This window comes from Dendrobates tinctorius, unplaced genomic scaffold (assembly GCF_039654945.1).
Source record: "Dendrobates tinctorius isolate UK_male_01 unplaced genomic scaffold, ASM3965494v1 ptg000008l, whole genome shotgun sequence".
NCBI classification, from domain to species: domain Eukaryota; kingdom Metazoa; phylum Chordata; class Amphibia; order Anura; family Dendrobatidae; genus Dendrobates; species Dendrobates tinctorius.
The window spans coordinates 7032251-7048427 of record NW_027361676.1 but is presented as its reverse complement, the minus strand read 5'-3'; the positions used below and the strand labels follow the sequence as shown (position 1 = coordinate 7048427).

The window sequence follows — 16177 nt, the reverse complement described above, 5'->3', positions numbered from 1 at the left end:
CTACTTTTCCTTCCCCTGTGTTCCACTCTGTATGATTGTAGTTTTCTTTCATCCCTGTCTGTCTTCCCTTGTCTATCTGGTTAGTTTAATCTTATACAGCCTCACACCTCCAGGGTGGGGAAGGGATCAGATGAGGTTAAGACAGGAGCATAGCAAGGTACGCGACCTCGGCATCTCCATCTTCTGGGGTAATCTTTGGGATAGACCAAGGCACCCCTTAGTTTGAGGGATCAGGTAAGTGCCCACAGTCATTAGTCACTATGTGACAAAGTGCTTGCTCTGAAAGTGAGCACTGTCAATCAGAAACAGGAAAAGGTGCCAATATGCAAATAAGGAGGTGTAACAGTGCACCAAACTTTTGGTCATACCTAGTATACATAGAAGTCCCCTCATTTGCATATGAATTAAAAGTTATTTTCTCAGGCACTGTATATAATAATAATACAGTGCTAGTATGATTTGTATTGGGGCTAGGTCCCCTACAACATTGTTTAGCTATTTTAAAATGCATTTTGGGGAAGACATACTCCTTTATAAAGAAAAATTAAGGCACCCTTCAAATATGAGAGACGTGAAGCAGTTTGCAAAAGAAGATTGGTCTAAAATTCCTTTTGAGAGGTGTAAAAAGTTTGTTGATGGTTATAGGATTGCAGTTATTTATTCCAAAGGGTGTGCAACCAAATATTAAGTTGAGGGTGCCAACAATTTTGTCCAGGCCATTTTGAGGATTTAGTATGAAATTATGTCCAATTTGCCTTTTTTCTCTTTTTTGTGTGTGTTGTTACAAAGAGGAAATAAACATGTGTATAACAAAACGTGTAATTGCAATAATTTTCTGGGAGAAATACTTCATTTTCTGGAGCAATTTTAATGTTGGTACCAACATTTTTGGTCATGACTTTAAGTCACCTCTTTGGATAGAAGCAGTGGTAACAGTTGTACCTATTAAACCTTGACACACAAGTTATTTATAATAGATACAAGCATCTCTATTCTGCACCAACTTCACCTCTTCACTACTCTCCTGGGCCTCTTTTCTGCTCAGTAACCATACACTTCGTAATACAGTTCAGTTTTTATACAGTTTTTTTGTAGTGAATATCTGACCCTAACTAAAACATCTCTCAAATTACTACATCTTATAAAGGATATTATTGGCTGTTTGCTAGCAATATCTGTTAGGAGAGGATCGCTTTCTATCATATACTAGTTTTTATGATGATTTGATGAGTTTACTTACAATAGTATATTGGAAAGAAAACACAAATCTTTTATATTTATTCTTTTTACGATACTGAACCTATTGGCTTTGATTTTGGCAAATGTTCTTTAGAAGCCATTATTAATAATACATCTGTGATTCTTCCGCTGTAATAATCTATATTTCAAACTTTCAAATTGGTGTAAAAAAGTACCATTGGTACTGTTTATACAACGCAGTCTTAAGAATTGACCATATTGTGAGGACTTCTTCATAGAGAAAGGGTGGTAACTATCAAACCTCAATAACTGATTTGTGGCTGTAGGTTTTCGATATGCCTTTGTGTGGATGAATCCCTCAATTATTACTATTTGGACATCTCAGAACACTGAACTTATTTCCAATGTTGCTAGTAAATTTTTTCATTTACCTGAATGAGTAATTAACAAAGTCCTCAAATAATTGTGGGGTGCCATCCCACACAATAAAGATATATCAATGTAATGCAAAAAAGGTTAATATTGATGGCTAAAGGATTGACTTCATTAAATACCTTATCAATTTAAAATTGACCTAGAAAAATATTGGCAAAAGTTGAAGTTGTTATCTCAGCATATGGACTTTTTTTTAACACATCCAATTGTGGAACTTATTATTATTCCAAAATCTATTGATTAAAATGTACTTTGTGGGAAAACCCCTTTAACGTTTGCACATACCCTTAAAGGGCCTGTCACACTAAGCAATATCGCTAGCAATATCGCTATGACTTGTGACGTTATAGCGGTATTGCTAGCGATATCGCTGTGTCTGATACTTACCTACGACCGGCTCCCTCGCTGATTATCGCTGATCGCGCAAGAACGTCCAGGACTGTTTCTCGTCGTCAGCTTCCTGCGGCGCTTCCTGTGGAGAGACGAGCGACGAGCGTGGAGCCGGGCGGGAGGACGCAGGATCGCCTAGAGTGACAGGTAAGTAGCGACCCCCATCCCCAGCGATGTCGCTGGTGAGATCTGCCTGTGTGGCGACTCACTAGCGACCACTTAGCGATGTACCAGCGATCCTGACCGCGTCATATCGCTGGTCAGGATCGCTGGTACATCGCGAAGTGTGACAGTACCTTTAGACCACATGGATGACAATAAAGATGAAAATGTGTCTGTTTTTATTGTATCAAAATCAAACAGTTTTTTACATGCATGTGAATTTAGCCTAAATTTGTCCAAATTTCTGCACTTAAGAGAAACTACTTCACCTCTGGTCCCTATAGCAGTTGCTATAGTGAAATCCATGGCTACACCACAGAAAGTTGATGTATCAGAAATATACTTTATAGTTCAGATTACAGTGTAACATCATGAAATATTACATTCCCTTTGACCTCTATGACTACCTTGCAATAATGTATCATTTTTTAGCAGAATTATTCACATATTCTCATTCATTGTATGACTACACTTGCACCTGAAAGACTAGAGAGATGTTTGATAGGATAACCTTTTATTAGTAATTCTTTTCCCAGCAGTGTTTATTGCTTCCACTCTGTGTTGTGCTTCCCCTATTATTATTTTTTCAAGGCATTGTATTTAAATGCCATAACTTACTTTTCCAGCTCATTTCTTTTAAGCTATATTCCACCCACAGAGTTTATTCTTTGTAGACCTCTACAATGTCATGTTTGGTGAGTCATTCGGTGCTTTATTTTTCCTTACTTCATTTTCAATAGAGACTTACCTATATAAAGATTTGTGTAGTGTTATTTTTTTTATCCTAATAGCAGGAGTGTAGTACCTCCCAAAAGTGTCTTAAAGGGGTTTCCAATGAAAACAAGCTACTCGGCGAGCATTGGGTGGTGCTCGATTTAAAACTCAAATCCCTGTCCCACATGGTTACACAGCAAATATCATTCCTAGTTTTTATTTATTTTATCCTGTTTGTATATTTGTGTGTTTTTTGTACATTGGTTTTAACTTTTTTCTTTTGTTTATTTAGTTTTGAGCTATTGTTAGAAGCTCTCTACATTTTCTTTGCAAGAAGGAGGTGAATGGGTCCACTACGTGCAGAAGCATTCTATATAAAGCTATCAAGTTTTTTTCATCTAATGGCCCTGCTTTCTTCTCTTTCTCAAAATAATTATTTGGATTTGTATTTTAGTGATTGGCTTATAAAATTAGTTTTGCTAGATGGGGCTAATATTGGGGTTATATATTTATATAAATATGGATTTTGGTATATTTATCATTGTCTCTACAGTATATCGTTTGGGTGATTTATAGTGGGTTTATTAAGTTTTTGTATATAATTTGTGTATTGTTAAGTAGTTGTATATTTTTGTATTATATATGGATATTCTTTGCACTTTAAGTATATATGAGCTATTTTCTTAGTAATTTATTTATAGTGTTTATATGTATTCGCCTTTTTATGAAATATATATTTAGCCCGCTACTAGATAATTAATTTCTCTATTGGCCAATGTTGTGCTGCTTGCCCTTGTTAATTTATGTTTACACTAGCGGAGTCTCGGTGTCCGGTTAGCGCATGCGCAAGTCTGGACAATCTCGTGATTTCCTGCCTCGCTCTCTGTAGTGACGCGTAGCATTCTACGCTTGCGTTCCAAGTGCGAGGAACAGGAAGTCACTATTTTTAATAGAGGAAGTCCGAGGACCAGCGCATGCGCAGTTACTGGCCGGAGACGCCGACATTGCCATTATCTGTGTTTGGGGATATTTAAAGCCGGACAGTTTAGAAAACACACATGCCCCTTGTTGAGGAAGCCTGAGAGGCGAAACGGCGCTGTCGGAGTAGCTGTGGGGGGTCGTGCCAGGACCTACAGTATATATATGTAAGTAGAGGATATTAATCTGTTTGGGTTGCTAGCGTTTTTTATGCAGCATAGTAATATCAGCACCTTTTGGTATTAGGCACTTTTTGCATTCTGGCTCATAATGAATAGGTACACTGTTATTAATCTATTGCACTAAGCACTTTATTGAATATTGTTTACAGAGTACCCGCCTTTAATGTGAATAGAATTGTGCGTCCTTAATTGTAAATCCCTATATGGTCCTTGGCTTGTGCTGTACCCACCGCATTTATGTGTAAATCCCTTGTTTTATTTTTATGGATTTAATGTTTAATAAAATATTGGAATTTTTAATTAAGCACTGATTTACCTTTGCCTCTTCGCTACTATTTAGTAATGGTGGATATGGATAATGGACAGCCAATATCATGCAGGGATTATCTGCGCATCACTGTAATGCCATAGCCATCTTGGTACTGGCATTGCTGTGATTTGCTGGCGGTATTACATCATCAGGGTATAAACGCACAGACACCGCTACGCTTGACTCACTAATACCATTGCACAGCTCAGGGGCAGTTCATATTAGAGGGAGAAAGTGCTTGTCCAGGTCTGTGTGTGCACAGTTTAACTAATCTGAGCCATCTAGCGTTTATACGGGTGCTGATGCTGAGCCATCATACTAACAGCCCTTCTGGGCTAATATTGTTCTTTGCTGTTTGTATCAGATACATTGTGCATTTAACCTAGGGACACTTTCAGGAGCAGAGAGAGTGGTAGAATACAGACTCAAGGCAGGACTGAGTGCTTCACAGTCCACTGCTAAAAATATAGATGCTGCATGTGACCAAAATTTTAATGGTGCAAAAAATTTACTATATTGTCATCAATAGAGTATTATGTGTTTTTTGCTACCTTTTGGTGTTATAAAACACTTCCAAAAATCATTTAGTTTTTTATGGATTCAATTACTCACCCATATAGTATCACATGCTCTGATGTACATTTTGGTATTATAAAACACTTCCAATAAACTTTTAAAAAATGTTCTGGGTTCAATTACTCACCCTTACAGGATTCCGTGATGTGGGGTACATTTTTGTGATTTCTCACACAAAATATTTTACAAATTGTTCTCATCCACACAGTATTATGTGGTCTGTACATTTCAGTATTATAAAAAACTTCCAAAACCGTGTAAACATTTTTCTGGGTTCAATTACTCATCCAAACAGTATTATTGTCACGGCCACGCATGACTGGACACAGCGCCTCCAGCAGGGCGGATTTAGTTGACACACGTGACCCTGGATACACCGCCTCCAGTTGGGTGAATTTAAATAATAAAACGTGCAGCTGGATATGCCGCCTCCAACAGGCAAATTTCGGAAATACACGTATGTCTGGAAACCCCGCCTCCAATAAGGCGAATTTAAACAATAAAAGGGAAAACCTGGGTAACAATAACAATGGTGGCCCTGCAATAGGGAAACGGGGAAGTGGAGACCTCCTGCACTCCCCCGAGTCAGTGTCTCTACACTCCTAACGATCCCTAGGCCGGTTCCGCACCGGGCGCCAATCAGGAACCTAAAAACCCTGAATCGCCCTGCACCTAAACCCTCACTAGTGAAGTGGACGGTGCGGAAACTAATCCCACCACTGCACTAAAACACACATAAGGAAAAGAGACAAAACAGGGGAACACCACTTAGCTTTGCTCTGTTGCTTACGCTCCCAGCAACAGAGCCCACCACCTGCGTGCATCTTTTCCTCCGACCGGATCCAACACCATAGTGCAGCCTTGGAGCAAACAGAGTCCACCACCTGCGTGCAGCTGTCCAGAAACAGAGTCCAGCATATGAGTCCAGCTTTCCAGCAAAAGAGTCCAGCATCTTGAGTCCAGCTTTCCAGCCAGCGAGTCCAGCATCATGAGTGCACCTCTACACCATAGCTGTCACTCCACCAAGCCATGCAAGAACTCCTTGCTGACACCATAGCTGCAACTCCACCAAGCTATGCCAGCCCTCCTTGCAGACACCATAGCTGCCACTCCAGGACTCTCACTGAGATGCCTGGGACTCTCCTTCAGCTCCATCCTTCACCCAGGCTTGCTTGTAACTGACGACTATCACCAACAGTGATTACCACACCTGAAACTCTTTTATAGAGCAATCACACCTGTTTTATAATTACGTGCACAAAACGAAAGGAACCCAAGTGCAATGACCCTAATGGCCACCGGGGGGAAACTATAACTGAAACACACAGTCAAAGGAAAAAAAGATTACTTGCGCATTTTCTCTGTCATATCCAACCAGGATCATGACAATTATGTGGTCTGTTGTACATTTTGGTGTTATAAAACACTTCCAAAGACTGTTTAAAAATTTCTCTGGGTTCAGTTACTTATCCATACTGTATTATGTGGTCTGTTGTACATTTCGCTATTATAAAACACTTCCAAAAAGCGTTTAAAAATTTTTCTGTGATCAGTTACTCACCCATACAGTATACCGTGGTGTGGGGTACATTTCTGTGATATCTAACACTACAAATAGGCATATGAAAATTTTTAAGGCTTCAAATCCTCATCTATACAGTATTGCGTGGTCTGTGGTACATTTTTGTGTCATAAAACACTTCCAAAAGCATTTAAAATGATTCTGGCTTAATTGTCTCATCCAAAAAGCATTAGGATGTCTGTTGTGCATTTTGGTGTTATAAAATACTTCAAAAAGTGTTTACTTTTTTTAAATTTATTATGTGGTGTGGGGTACATTTCTGTGATATCTAACACTAGAAAAAAGTGTTTAAACATTTTTATGACTTAAGTTTCTCATCCATACAGCATTACGAGATCTGTTGTACATTTCAGTGTAATACAATACTTCCAAAATGGGTTTAAAATTTTTTATGGCTTCAATTCCTCATCCATCCATACAGTATTCCATGGTGTGAGGTACATTTTGGTGTTATAAAATATTTCCAAAAAGCATTTAAAATGTTTTCTGGCTTCATTTCCTCATACATACAGTATTTTATGGTCTGTTGTACGCTTCCAAAAAAAGCGTTTAAAAGTTTTTCTGGGTTCAAGTACTCACCCATTGTAGTGCCAGGTGTCTGTGCAAGTGTCCAGGATTGCACTCACGGGCACACGTGCATACTTCCCCTCTCTTAAAGGGGCCATGTGCATCCTCCTAAAGTGTCCCCAGCCAATTGCTGGAGGACACTTACTATTTAAAGCACCTCATCTAGCATATATGTGCCTGTGCAACATTGTAAGCTTTTTCCTAAAACACTCATGTTAGTTCTCAAGTTGCCAGTGTTTGTATCCCCTCATACCTGCCTATCTATCAGCCATGGCCGCCTACCTGTCTATCATCTGTGCCTGCCTACGTGTCTCTCTGCTGTGCCAGCTCAGCTAGTCTAGTCTGCATTTGTCAGTGCTCATCTGTTCAGCCGGTCCAGTCCGTACCAGCCAGTGCTCTTCTGTTCTTCAGCCAATCCCTGGGAACTGCGGCTGTCTGACCAGCGGTGATGATTTTACTGCCGATCAGAAGCTGTGCTTGCTGCGCTGTCATGCACTCGATGTTCAAGCACCTCATTCAAGTGAATGTGATCTGGGTTTGGGTCTGGGTACTGTTCTGGTACCTGAACCCAAACTTTTTGTGACTGTTTGGCAGAACAGAATATTACATGCTCTGTGGCACATTTCGGTGGTATATAACATTATAAAAAAGCGTGCCCCATTAGCTAGAAATTGATATGTTCTGGGTCTCGGAAAATGGTGAGACTAGCAAAATTTATTTTACAAATTTACAATTTTTTTTGCCACTTAAAAAACCTACCATACCTGTAAGCCGAGTTTTTAAGCACATTTTTTTGCCATTAATTGAGTGTCTAAACAGAAATGCATCGCGTTTAAGCTTCTGCATTGCAGATCCCCAGGAAAAAGCTTAAATGGGAAACGTGCATTGGGGTTTTCGCTACTTCCCTTTATTTTACTAAATCTAATGTTGAGTGCCTCTTTATTTCCTTTAGTGTGTCAGACACAAATTGCATATATGCTAAGCACTTTTCATGCACAGCACTTTCCTGCTTTAGGTCTAGGCCAAATACTGCTTTACCTATTTCTCAATGTTGGACTTTTACAAACTCCTTTGCACAATGCTATGCACTTTTCATTGCTGCATTTATGTTAAGACACTCAACTAATCATATAATCACCAGAAACCACATATTTTATACTAATAAATAAAATTTTTTTCACCCTAGCCCTCGGGCCTTTAAACATTAAGAACAATACTGGGGTTATGATTTAGCCTCCATCATGCCACATAGTGTTTTTTTTGTTTTGATATTTCAGCTGTTTAGAAGTTTTACTATGTCAATTATGTTCCCATACTAGTGAATTACTACGTTAAAGGAATAGGTCATCTCCTGCAGGTGTAGTTTTCTGCACTTTCCCCCCCCCTATTTTTTATCATGGTTTTTAACTTGATATCTATTTGCTTAAAAAGTTTCAATATTTACTCTCAGTGGTGTCAGCTTTTGCTTAAGCATAGATCTAATTAGCTAAATGGAAGTGCTGGTACCTTAAGGGCCTTTAAAAGGTATACTACTTGTATATCACCAGTTAGTGTGATGCAAGTCACTACTTATGGACAGACTGTGAGGCAGAGAAGTCAGACATTCCAGGGTCAGTTCCAAGAGAGCACGTAGTAAACTAAGGGAAAAGACAAAGGCGTAAGTCAGGTCACAGTCTGGGGCCAGAATACCAGAGAAATAGCGGATCTAAGCAAAGGGGCAAAAACAAATGGGTAGTAAAAACATGGTCAAAAGGTAAGGCAGCGGTAGATCAGAACTTACAGCACAGGAATCAGGCAAACACACACCAGAGAGCAGAAGCTTTGACTGGCAGTGATCTGGGCCAGACAGCTCACCTAAATAGCAAGGCAATTGCTAAGAAAAGGGAGCACCTGGAGAAATTTCTGTACCTCCCAGTCTCAGGTATGTCAACTAAGCTGTCAATCAAAATACTGACAGCTTAACATGTCCCAGCACTGGATATGATGTCATAGTTGTCCATCACTGAGTCCCTGAATAAGCAGAGGAATCATGAAAGTACCCGCTCTCCTAGGTGGGGCCACCGGCTCCCAGGTTTCCCAGTAAACTTACAATGAAAAAGCCTGACCAAACGATCACACTTCACCAAATGATCCAGAACCCAGAATCTCTCCTCAGATCTGTAACCCCTCCAAAGAACATGATTTTGGAAGAAATTTCGAACCCTCTGAGAATCCTCGATCCTTTTTAACTTGTTTTCCAAACCTCCGTCGACATACACTGGAGGAGGTGAGGATGAGACAGACAACACTGAAGGGACAAACTTCTTTAACAGGTATCTGTGCAAAACATTAGGGCCTTGATGGGAATGGGGAATCTTTCATCTAAAGGAAACCAAATTGACTACCTCCAGAATCTCATATGGGCCAATAAATTTAGGATCCAACTTCGCCGAATGTACCTTTAGCCTAATTTTCTTGGACGATAGCCAAACTTTATCACCAACTTTGAAAGTCGAATCCGCCTAATGTTTCATATCAGCCTTACGTTTTTGACTAAGCTGAGCCACCCGGATATTCCTCAAAACTTCCCTCCAGATTTCTGTATAACCATTTCTACTCTATGACACTCAGAACTCATCCTTTAAAATTCACCAAAATGAGAATGAAAACCATAATTGCAAAAGAAAGGCAAGGTTCAAGGCAAGGCAAACTCAGCAAGAGGCACAAATGAAGAACAGTGCTCATGCTAAGCCACAACAAAACATCTTAAAATTTGTTCTAACTAGTGATGAGCGAGTATGCTCGTTGCTCGGGTTTTCCAGAGCATGCTCAGGTGATCTCCGAGTACTTGGAAGTGCTCGGAGATTTAGTTTCTGTTGCCGCATCTGCATGATTTGCGGTTACTTGACAGCCTGAATACATGTGTGGAATTCGTAACAAACAGGCAATCCCCACATGTATTCAGGCTGTCAAGTAACTGCAAATCATGCAGCTGCGGAGACAGAAACTACATTTCCAGGACTTCCAAATATTCGGAGACCACCAGAGCATGCGCGCTCATCACTAGTTCTAACGATTGATTCATCCTCTCTATCTGACTGTTGGTTTTAGGGTGGTAAGCATCAAACAGCGACAAATCAATCTCCAATTTCCCATGAAATGCCCTCCAGAATTTGAGACAAATTTCAGCCCCTATCACATACAATATTCAAAGGAATGCCACATAATCTTACACCATTATTGATAAATAACCTGGAAAGCTTTTTAGCATTAGGTAACCCCAATAAAGTAACAAAGTGAGCTTGCTTACTGAGACATTCAACTACCACCCAAATAGCAGTTTTCCCACCCGACAAAAGCAAATCAGTAATGAAATCCAAGGATAAATGAGTCCACGGTCTTTCTGGAATAGGCAATGGAGCCAATTTCTCAGCCGGCTGGTTATGACAGACTTTAAAATGCACCCAAACCTACTACCATCACCTCAGGTAGGTTTAATTAGCTGATTTATTCCTGCCCCATAAATTGTAGGCAGTGACCCAACTATAAGGTACACCTTGACGGTGGATGTTGGGCTCATATACATTGGTCAATTTATTTGCTAAGTGCCTTCTATTTGCTGTAAATTTTCCTGTAGCAATAATGCAGTTCCAATTTTCCAAAATTCCATATGTACTGTACATAATGTAGCACTTACCTATTTTCTATGGCAGTAATGCAGTTCCAATTTTCTAAATTTATCATTCTTATTCCAGAGTGTAGCATTGTTTTTTTTATTACATTTGTGTTATCTAGCTCCTGTTGTTCACACCAGTTTGGATGTACTAGTCGATTTTTCTGTTTGTCACAAACCTCACAAGCGGATACAAAATCCTTAATGCCGCTAAGCATGGATGGCCAAAAAGAGCCTAGCTATAGCTTTCTGTGTAGCAGTGATCCCTGGGTGACCACTTAAGATGAAATCATGACACTCCTTCAATAAACATAATCTTATATACACAGGTACAAAAAGTGTAGGTTGCAGAGTAGTAGATGGGGCCAACAAGTGGACCACAGAAATTTCAGTTTCCAATTCCGAGAATGCCATAGAAATCACAATTCCTAGAAGAAGAATGGAGGATGGAGGTTTTGGAGGAGAAATGGAATCAAGATTGTGTTACGATGCATTAGCCCTAACATTCTTAGACCCTTGCAATAAAGAAGTGATATTAAAAAAATGTTAATTTTTATTCACATAAATCCCATTAAAAACATTTAAAATAGAAGGGTACTGAAAAAAAGGGTTGAATGTAAGAGATATATGTACAGCTTTCAGCAAATTACCTTGCCATCAGGGCATTAAACAAATGAAAAGCCTTTACCTGGTACTAACAATTGTCAAAGTGAGGTGCTAGTGATGGAGTCCCTCTGCCCCAACGCGCATTTCGCCCAACTTCTTTGGGGGGCCTGTCAAGGCAGGGCTTGTCCCAGTTAAAATCCCTTGAAAAGCTAATAGGAGAGGAGTAGAGTGATGACGTTACCAATCCCTGAATTAAGCCGTCACATACGCCAGACAGTATCAACATCACATTGTCCCAGTGATTTAAAGCGGTGGTCAAGTAGCAATGAAGTCTCATGTTTGTGAATTTTTATGGCGCATGCACCAGTTAGTCACAGCACAGGTCGTGATGCCAAGGTGACTTGGAGGGGCAGTCATATGAACCAGTTGCAAGTTAGAGTGCTTATCGACACGTATTTTTAAAAAAAGTTTCTTATTTATATTCTCTTGCATTTTTTGGGTGAAGATCCAAGTGTTAATCTTCTGCATTGGACTTCCCCAATATTCTTCTAATTTTGTCTGTCTTTTTTTCTCTGCAAGCCATGGTTAGTTTTCTACTTTTTCCTTAAGACCAAACTCAACATCTTGCTGAAGCTTGACGTATCAAGGGACCTCTATATGGACGGCTCTGATAGACATGCAGGTGAACATACTGCCTAATGTTTATTATTGGTTTGGCCATCTATCGTATGTTTTGTAATAACTGACCAAGGCCCAAACACATTGAGACCAACGCTGGTAAAAGGAGGGTCTTGGCTGAGTCTGTCTGCTGGTAGGTCAGCCATCTTTTGAATTTGAGTGAAACCACGAAACTTATGACAGGTAATACATTTGTAGATGACACTACTGATGAGTTTCTTTGCACAGACAATCCACAGACCAGCAGTTCTGATGGCTCCTTCTGGAAATAATCTTCCTTGGTGCTTGACCAGATTGTGGTGGTGTTTGTATGATTAAGTAAGCAACATGACATTTTCCAGGAAGTACAAGAGGGAATTTCTCCACAAACTCCATTTTAGATTCTTTGCGTTGGCCTCCTACTCTCAGCAGGCTGCTGTTGTCGATGGATAGGTCGAGTTTTCTCAATACGCTGTCCTCCGGTATTGGAGCTTTGTTAATAAGACATTGGATTTTTGCAAAGTAGGTTTCTCTTTGAACAGTGAAGATGATGTGGTTTCTAGAGAATTCTAAGTCGGCGGTGACATAGGTATTTTTACAAAGATGTCAACCTTTACATTTTTCCATCTCACAAGTTCTGCTGATCCTGAATGAGCGAGCTATATGGGTCAGGCAGGTAATGGCTCGAATAAGTGACTTCCAACTTGAGAATTTGTCGAATTTGCGAGATCCAAGCTGGATAGCAGAGGTCATCGTATGATGTGCTCCTACTAGTTCAAAGGTGTCCGGAAAACGTTCCTCAGTGTATAATAGTATAATAGTTTTGGTCCCGAGAGCCATGTTGTGCTTCCCAGTCGACTTGCATCAACTAATCTAGTTGCATGATCTGCGGGATTCTTGTCCGCGGGTATGTAATGCCACTGTTTCAGATGAACTGATTTCCTAATTCGTAGCTCTCTGTTATTGACATAAAAGTAGAATCGCCTGGTTTTGTTGTGAATATATCCCTGGACTACTTTGCTGTCTGAGTAGAACTTGGCCTGTGTCAGGTCAATATCCATCTCGGTTGCGATGAAATCCGCTAACACAAAGCTCTAACCTGGGTATAGTGTGCTCTGGTTGTGGATTGAGTTTGGCCTTCCCTATAACGAACCCAATGTGGCTCTGACATTTAGAGTCTACAGTTTTGAGATAGGCAACAGTGGTAAATTGCTTTGACAGAAGCATCTGCAAATATGTACAGTCTTTGGCTTTGTATTTCTGTAGATGGCACAGGGGTGTATGGTCTTGGCACGTTCAGGTTGGACAGGGCTGATAACGAGTTCTTCCATCCTTCCCACTGGATTCTCTTATCAGGTGGCAGAGGTGCATCCCAGTCAGATGTTTCCCTAGTTAAGTCTCTTAGTAGGGCCTTGCCTTGTATAGTAACAGGAGCTGCGAAACCCATGGGATTATACAAATTGCTGATGATAAACAGGACACCTCTACGTGTGAAAGGTTTTTCTTCCTGGCTGACCTGAAAGGTGAAAGTGTCTGACTGTAGATTGCAGAGAAGCCCGAGGCTGCATTGCATTGATGCGGGGTCTGACCCCAAGTCCAGGTCTCTAAGACCATTACATAAATCCTGAGAAGAGAGTGTTTCCATGAGTTCTTGGCTGTTTGAGGCTATTTTGTGAAGCCTGAGGTTCGAGCAGGCAAGCATCTCCTGGGCTCTCCTGAGAAGACTGATGGCAGTCTCATTTGAAGGCATGACTTTCAGACAGTCATCAACAAAAAATATTTTTCTATGAATTGTCTGACATCAGCTCTGTATTGTGTTTCTCCTTCTTGAGCCGACCTTTTGAGCCCATAAATGGCGACTGCAGGTGAAGGACTGTTGCCAAAGATGTGCACTCTCATGCGATACTCTGCAACTTCTTTAGCAGGATCATTGTCTCTGTACCAGAAGAATCTTAGGAAGTTCCTGCCTCTCTCTCTCTCACAAAGAAATGATGGAACATTTGCTGGATGTCAGCGATGATGACAATGAAATCCTTACGGAAGCACATAAGTACGGCCAGCAGTTTGTTATTGAGGTCTGTTTCTGTCAGTAGAATGTCATTCAATGCGACATCATCAAACTTAGCACTGGAATTGAACACCACTCTAATCTGGCCTGGTTTCATAGGATGGTGTACTCCAAACATGGGTAGGAACCAGCATTCTTCAGAGTCTTTGAGAGTGGGAGCTAGCTTCGCATGACAGTTTTCGAAAATCTTGCCATGAAGGAGAAAAAGTGATCTTTCATCTCTAGTTTCTTTTGCAGATTATGTTTGAGAGAGGAGAAACATTTTAATGCCTCATTTCTGTTGTTCGGTGACATGGTCTGTGGGTTCTGAAGGGAAGAGGTGCGACCCAGCTGTTGGTATCATCTTTAACAAGTCCTTGTCCATTACCTCTAAGAACAACTTGTCCTCTACTGACATTGCCATTTGGTTGTCCTGCTTAGTTCTCTGGAAGACTGTGCACCCTAACTGATCCTAGTAACTTCTCCACACTATACTGCTTTTGTGAGTAAAGTCTATTAAATGATTGGGCAGTTGGTTGGATGCTATGTGGTAGTTCTCTGACACGGAACTTGTTGTTGCAAGGTTGGAAGAGAGATGACATCCTTTCTCCAGTGTATTTGTCAGCATGCTTGTCACAAAAGAACGGGCATGCATGCGTCTCAAGCATACGTTTCCTATTATGAGTTTATGACCCATCCTAGGTCTAGCTTTTGGGCATAGGGAGCATTGTGAAGTCCAATGATATGATGTCTCACTTTATGAACCTGTAGGATATCTCTCCCCAACAGCAAGATTATCTGGGCCTGATGGTCGAGTTCCAGTATAAGGTGTGCTATGTGCTTTAAGTGAGCGTGATGGATTGCTACATCTGGCGTAGGAATTTCAGATCTGTTGTCTGGGATCTGATTAATTCGATGATCGTAGGTAGTGGTAGGATTTGATTTGGTAGCTTGTCTGCCTGCTGTTGTCACAGTACCTGCACACATCTTTAATAAGTAGGGAGTGCTTGGCCCTTTGATGTTGAATAGGTCAAAGAATGTTGATCTAGCCAACGATCGATTACTTTGGTCATCCAGGATAGCATACAGTCTTACAGCTTTGTCTCTATGGCCTTTTGGGTACACTCTGATGAGGCATATTTTTGAACAGGACCTACTGTCTATTGTCCCTCTGCAGACTTCAGTTCATTGTGAAGTGATCTCTGGCATAGCTGTAGCAGTGTTCCTTTCTTCCCCGCCATGCTCGCTGTCAGCTGATGTGTTTTGTGTACTCCATGGAGCTGGGCCAGGGTGTAGAGTAGTGTTATTATCTGTGGTGTCACATTCTGTGCATTTTACACTGACCTTGCAATCATTGGCGAGATGAGTTGTGGATGAGCGGCAATTGTAGCAAAGACCATTTTCTTCAGCAAGCTTCTGTGATCTGGCATAGATTTTCTTCTGAAGGCTCTGCATTTCAGGAGAGGATGAGGCTTCTGATGGAGAGGGCACTGCTTGTCAGGGTCCTGCATCTTTTTCTCTGATTGGGAGCAGCCAGTAGACCTGTAATTAGAGCCTGGAGAAGAAACATAAGTCTTGTGTACTGCCACAGACGTTCTGCGTGGATTTGCAGCTGTGACTGTGTGGCATATGACATTGCAAAGACAAAGCTTGGATCGTTTCTAATTCTCACTTGTTGGTATATAAAATCTACAAAAATGGAGAATGGAGGGAATGGAACACTGTGGTTGTATTTGCATGAGGAACCTTGTGTGAGCTACCTCTCCTGTAGATTGTAGGGCAACTTTTGAACAATAGGGTTAACACCTCTGGCTGTGTCAAGTAATGAAAGTCCCTGTGGGTCATCTTTGTATTTGGCAACTTGGATTTCCATTAGCAGGTTGCTTAGTTCTCTAAGTTTCTGGAGACCTTTGTTAGATATTTTAGGAAAGTCATCGATTCTTTTGAACAAGGCTCTTTCTATTACCTCTGCTGAGCTGTAACACTCATCCAGCATCTTCCAGATCTCTTTGAGGCCAGTCTCAGGGCGGTTTATATTAATGTCTCTGATCCTTACTGTGTGTTTGACTGACTCTTCTCCCAGGTATTTGACTAAGAGGTCTATCTCTTCCCTGTGTTG

At 40.7% G+C, this 16177-nt stretch overlaps 1 long non-coding RNA gene across 1 annotated transcript in view; it reads left to right on the top strand.

Moving 5' to 3' along the window:
- Positions 1 to 4286, top strand: part of LOC141089385 (uncharacterized) — a 49529-nt gene extending 45243 nt beyond the window's left edge. The window contains exon 3 of the long non-coding RNA XR_012232269.1: positions 3194 to 4286. This is a non-coding gene — a long non-coding RNA (uncharacterized lncRNA). The remainder of the gene's footprint in view (positions 1 to 3193) is intronic.
- The last annotated feature ends 11891 nt before the right edge of the window (positions 4287 to 16177 follow it).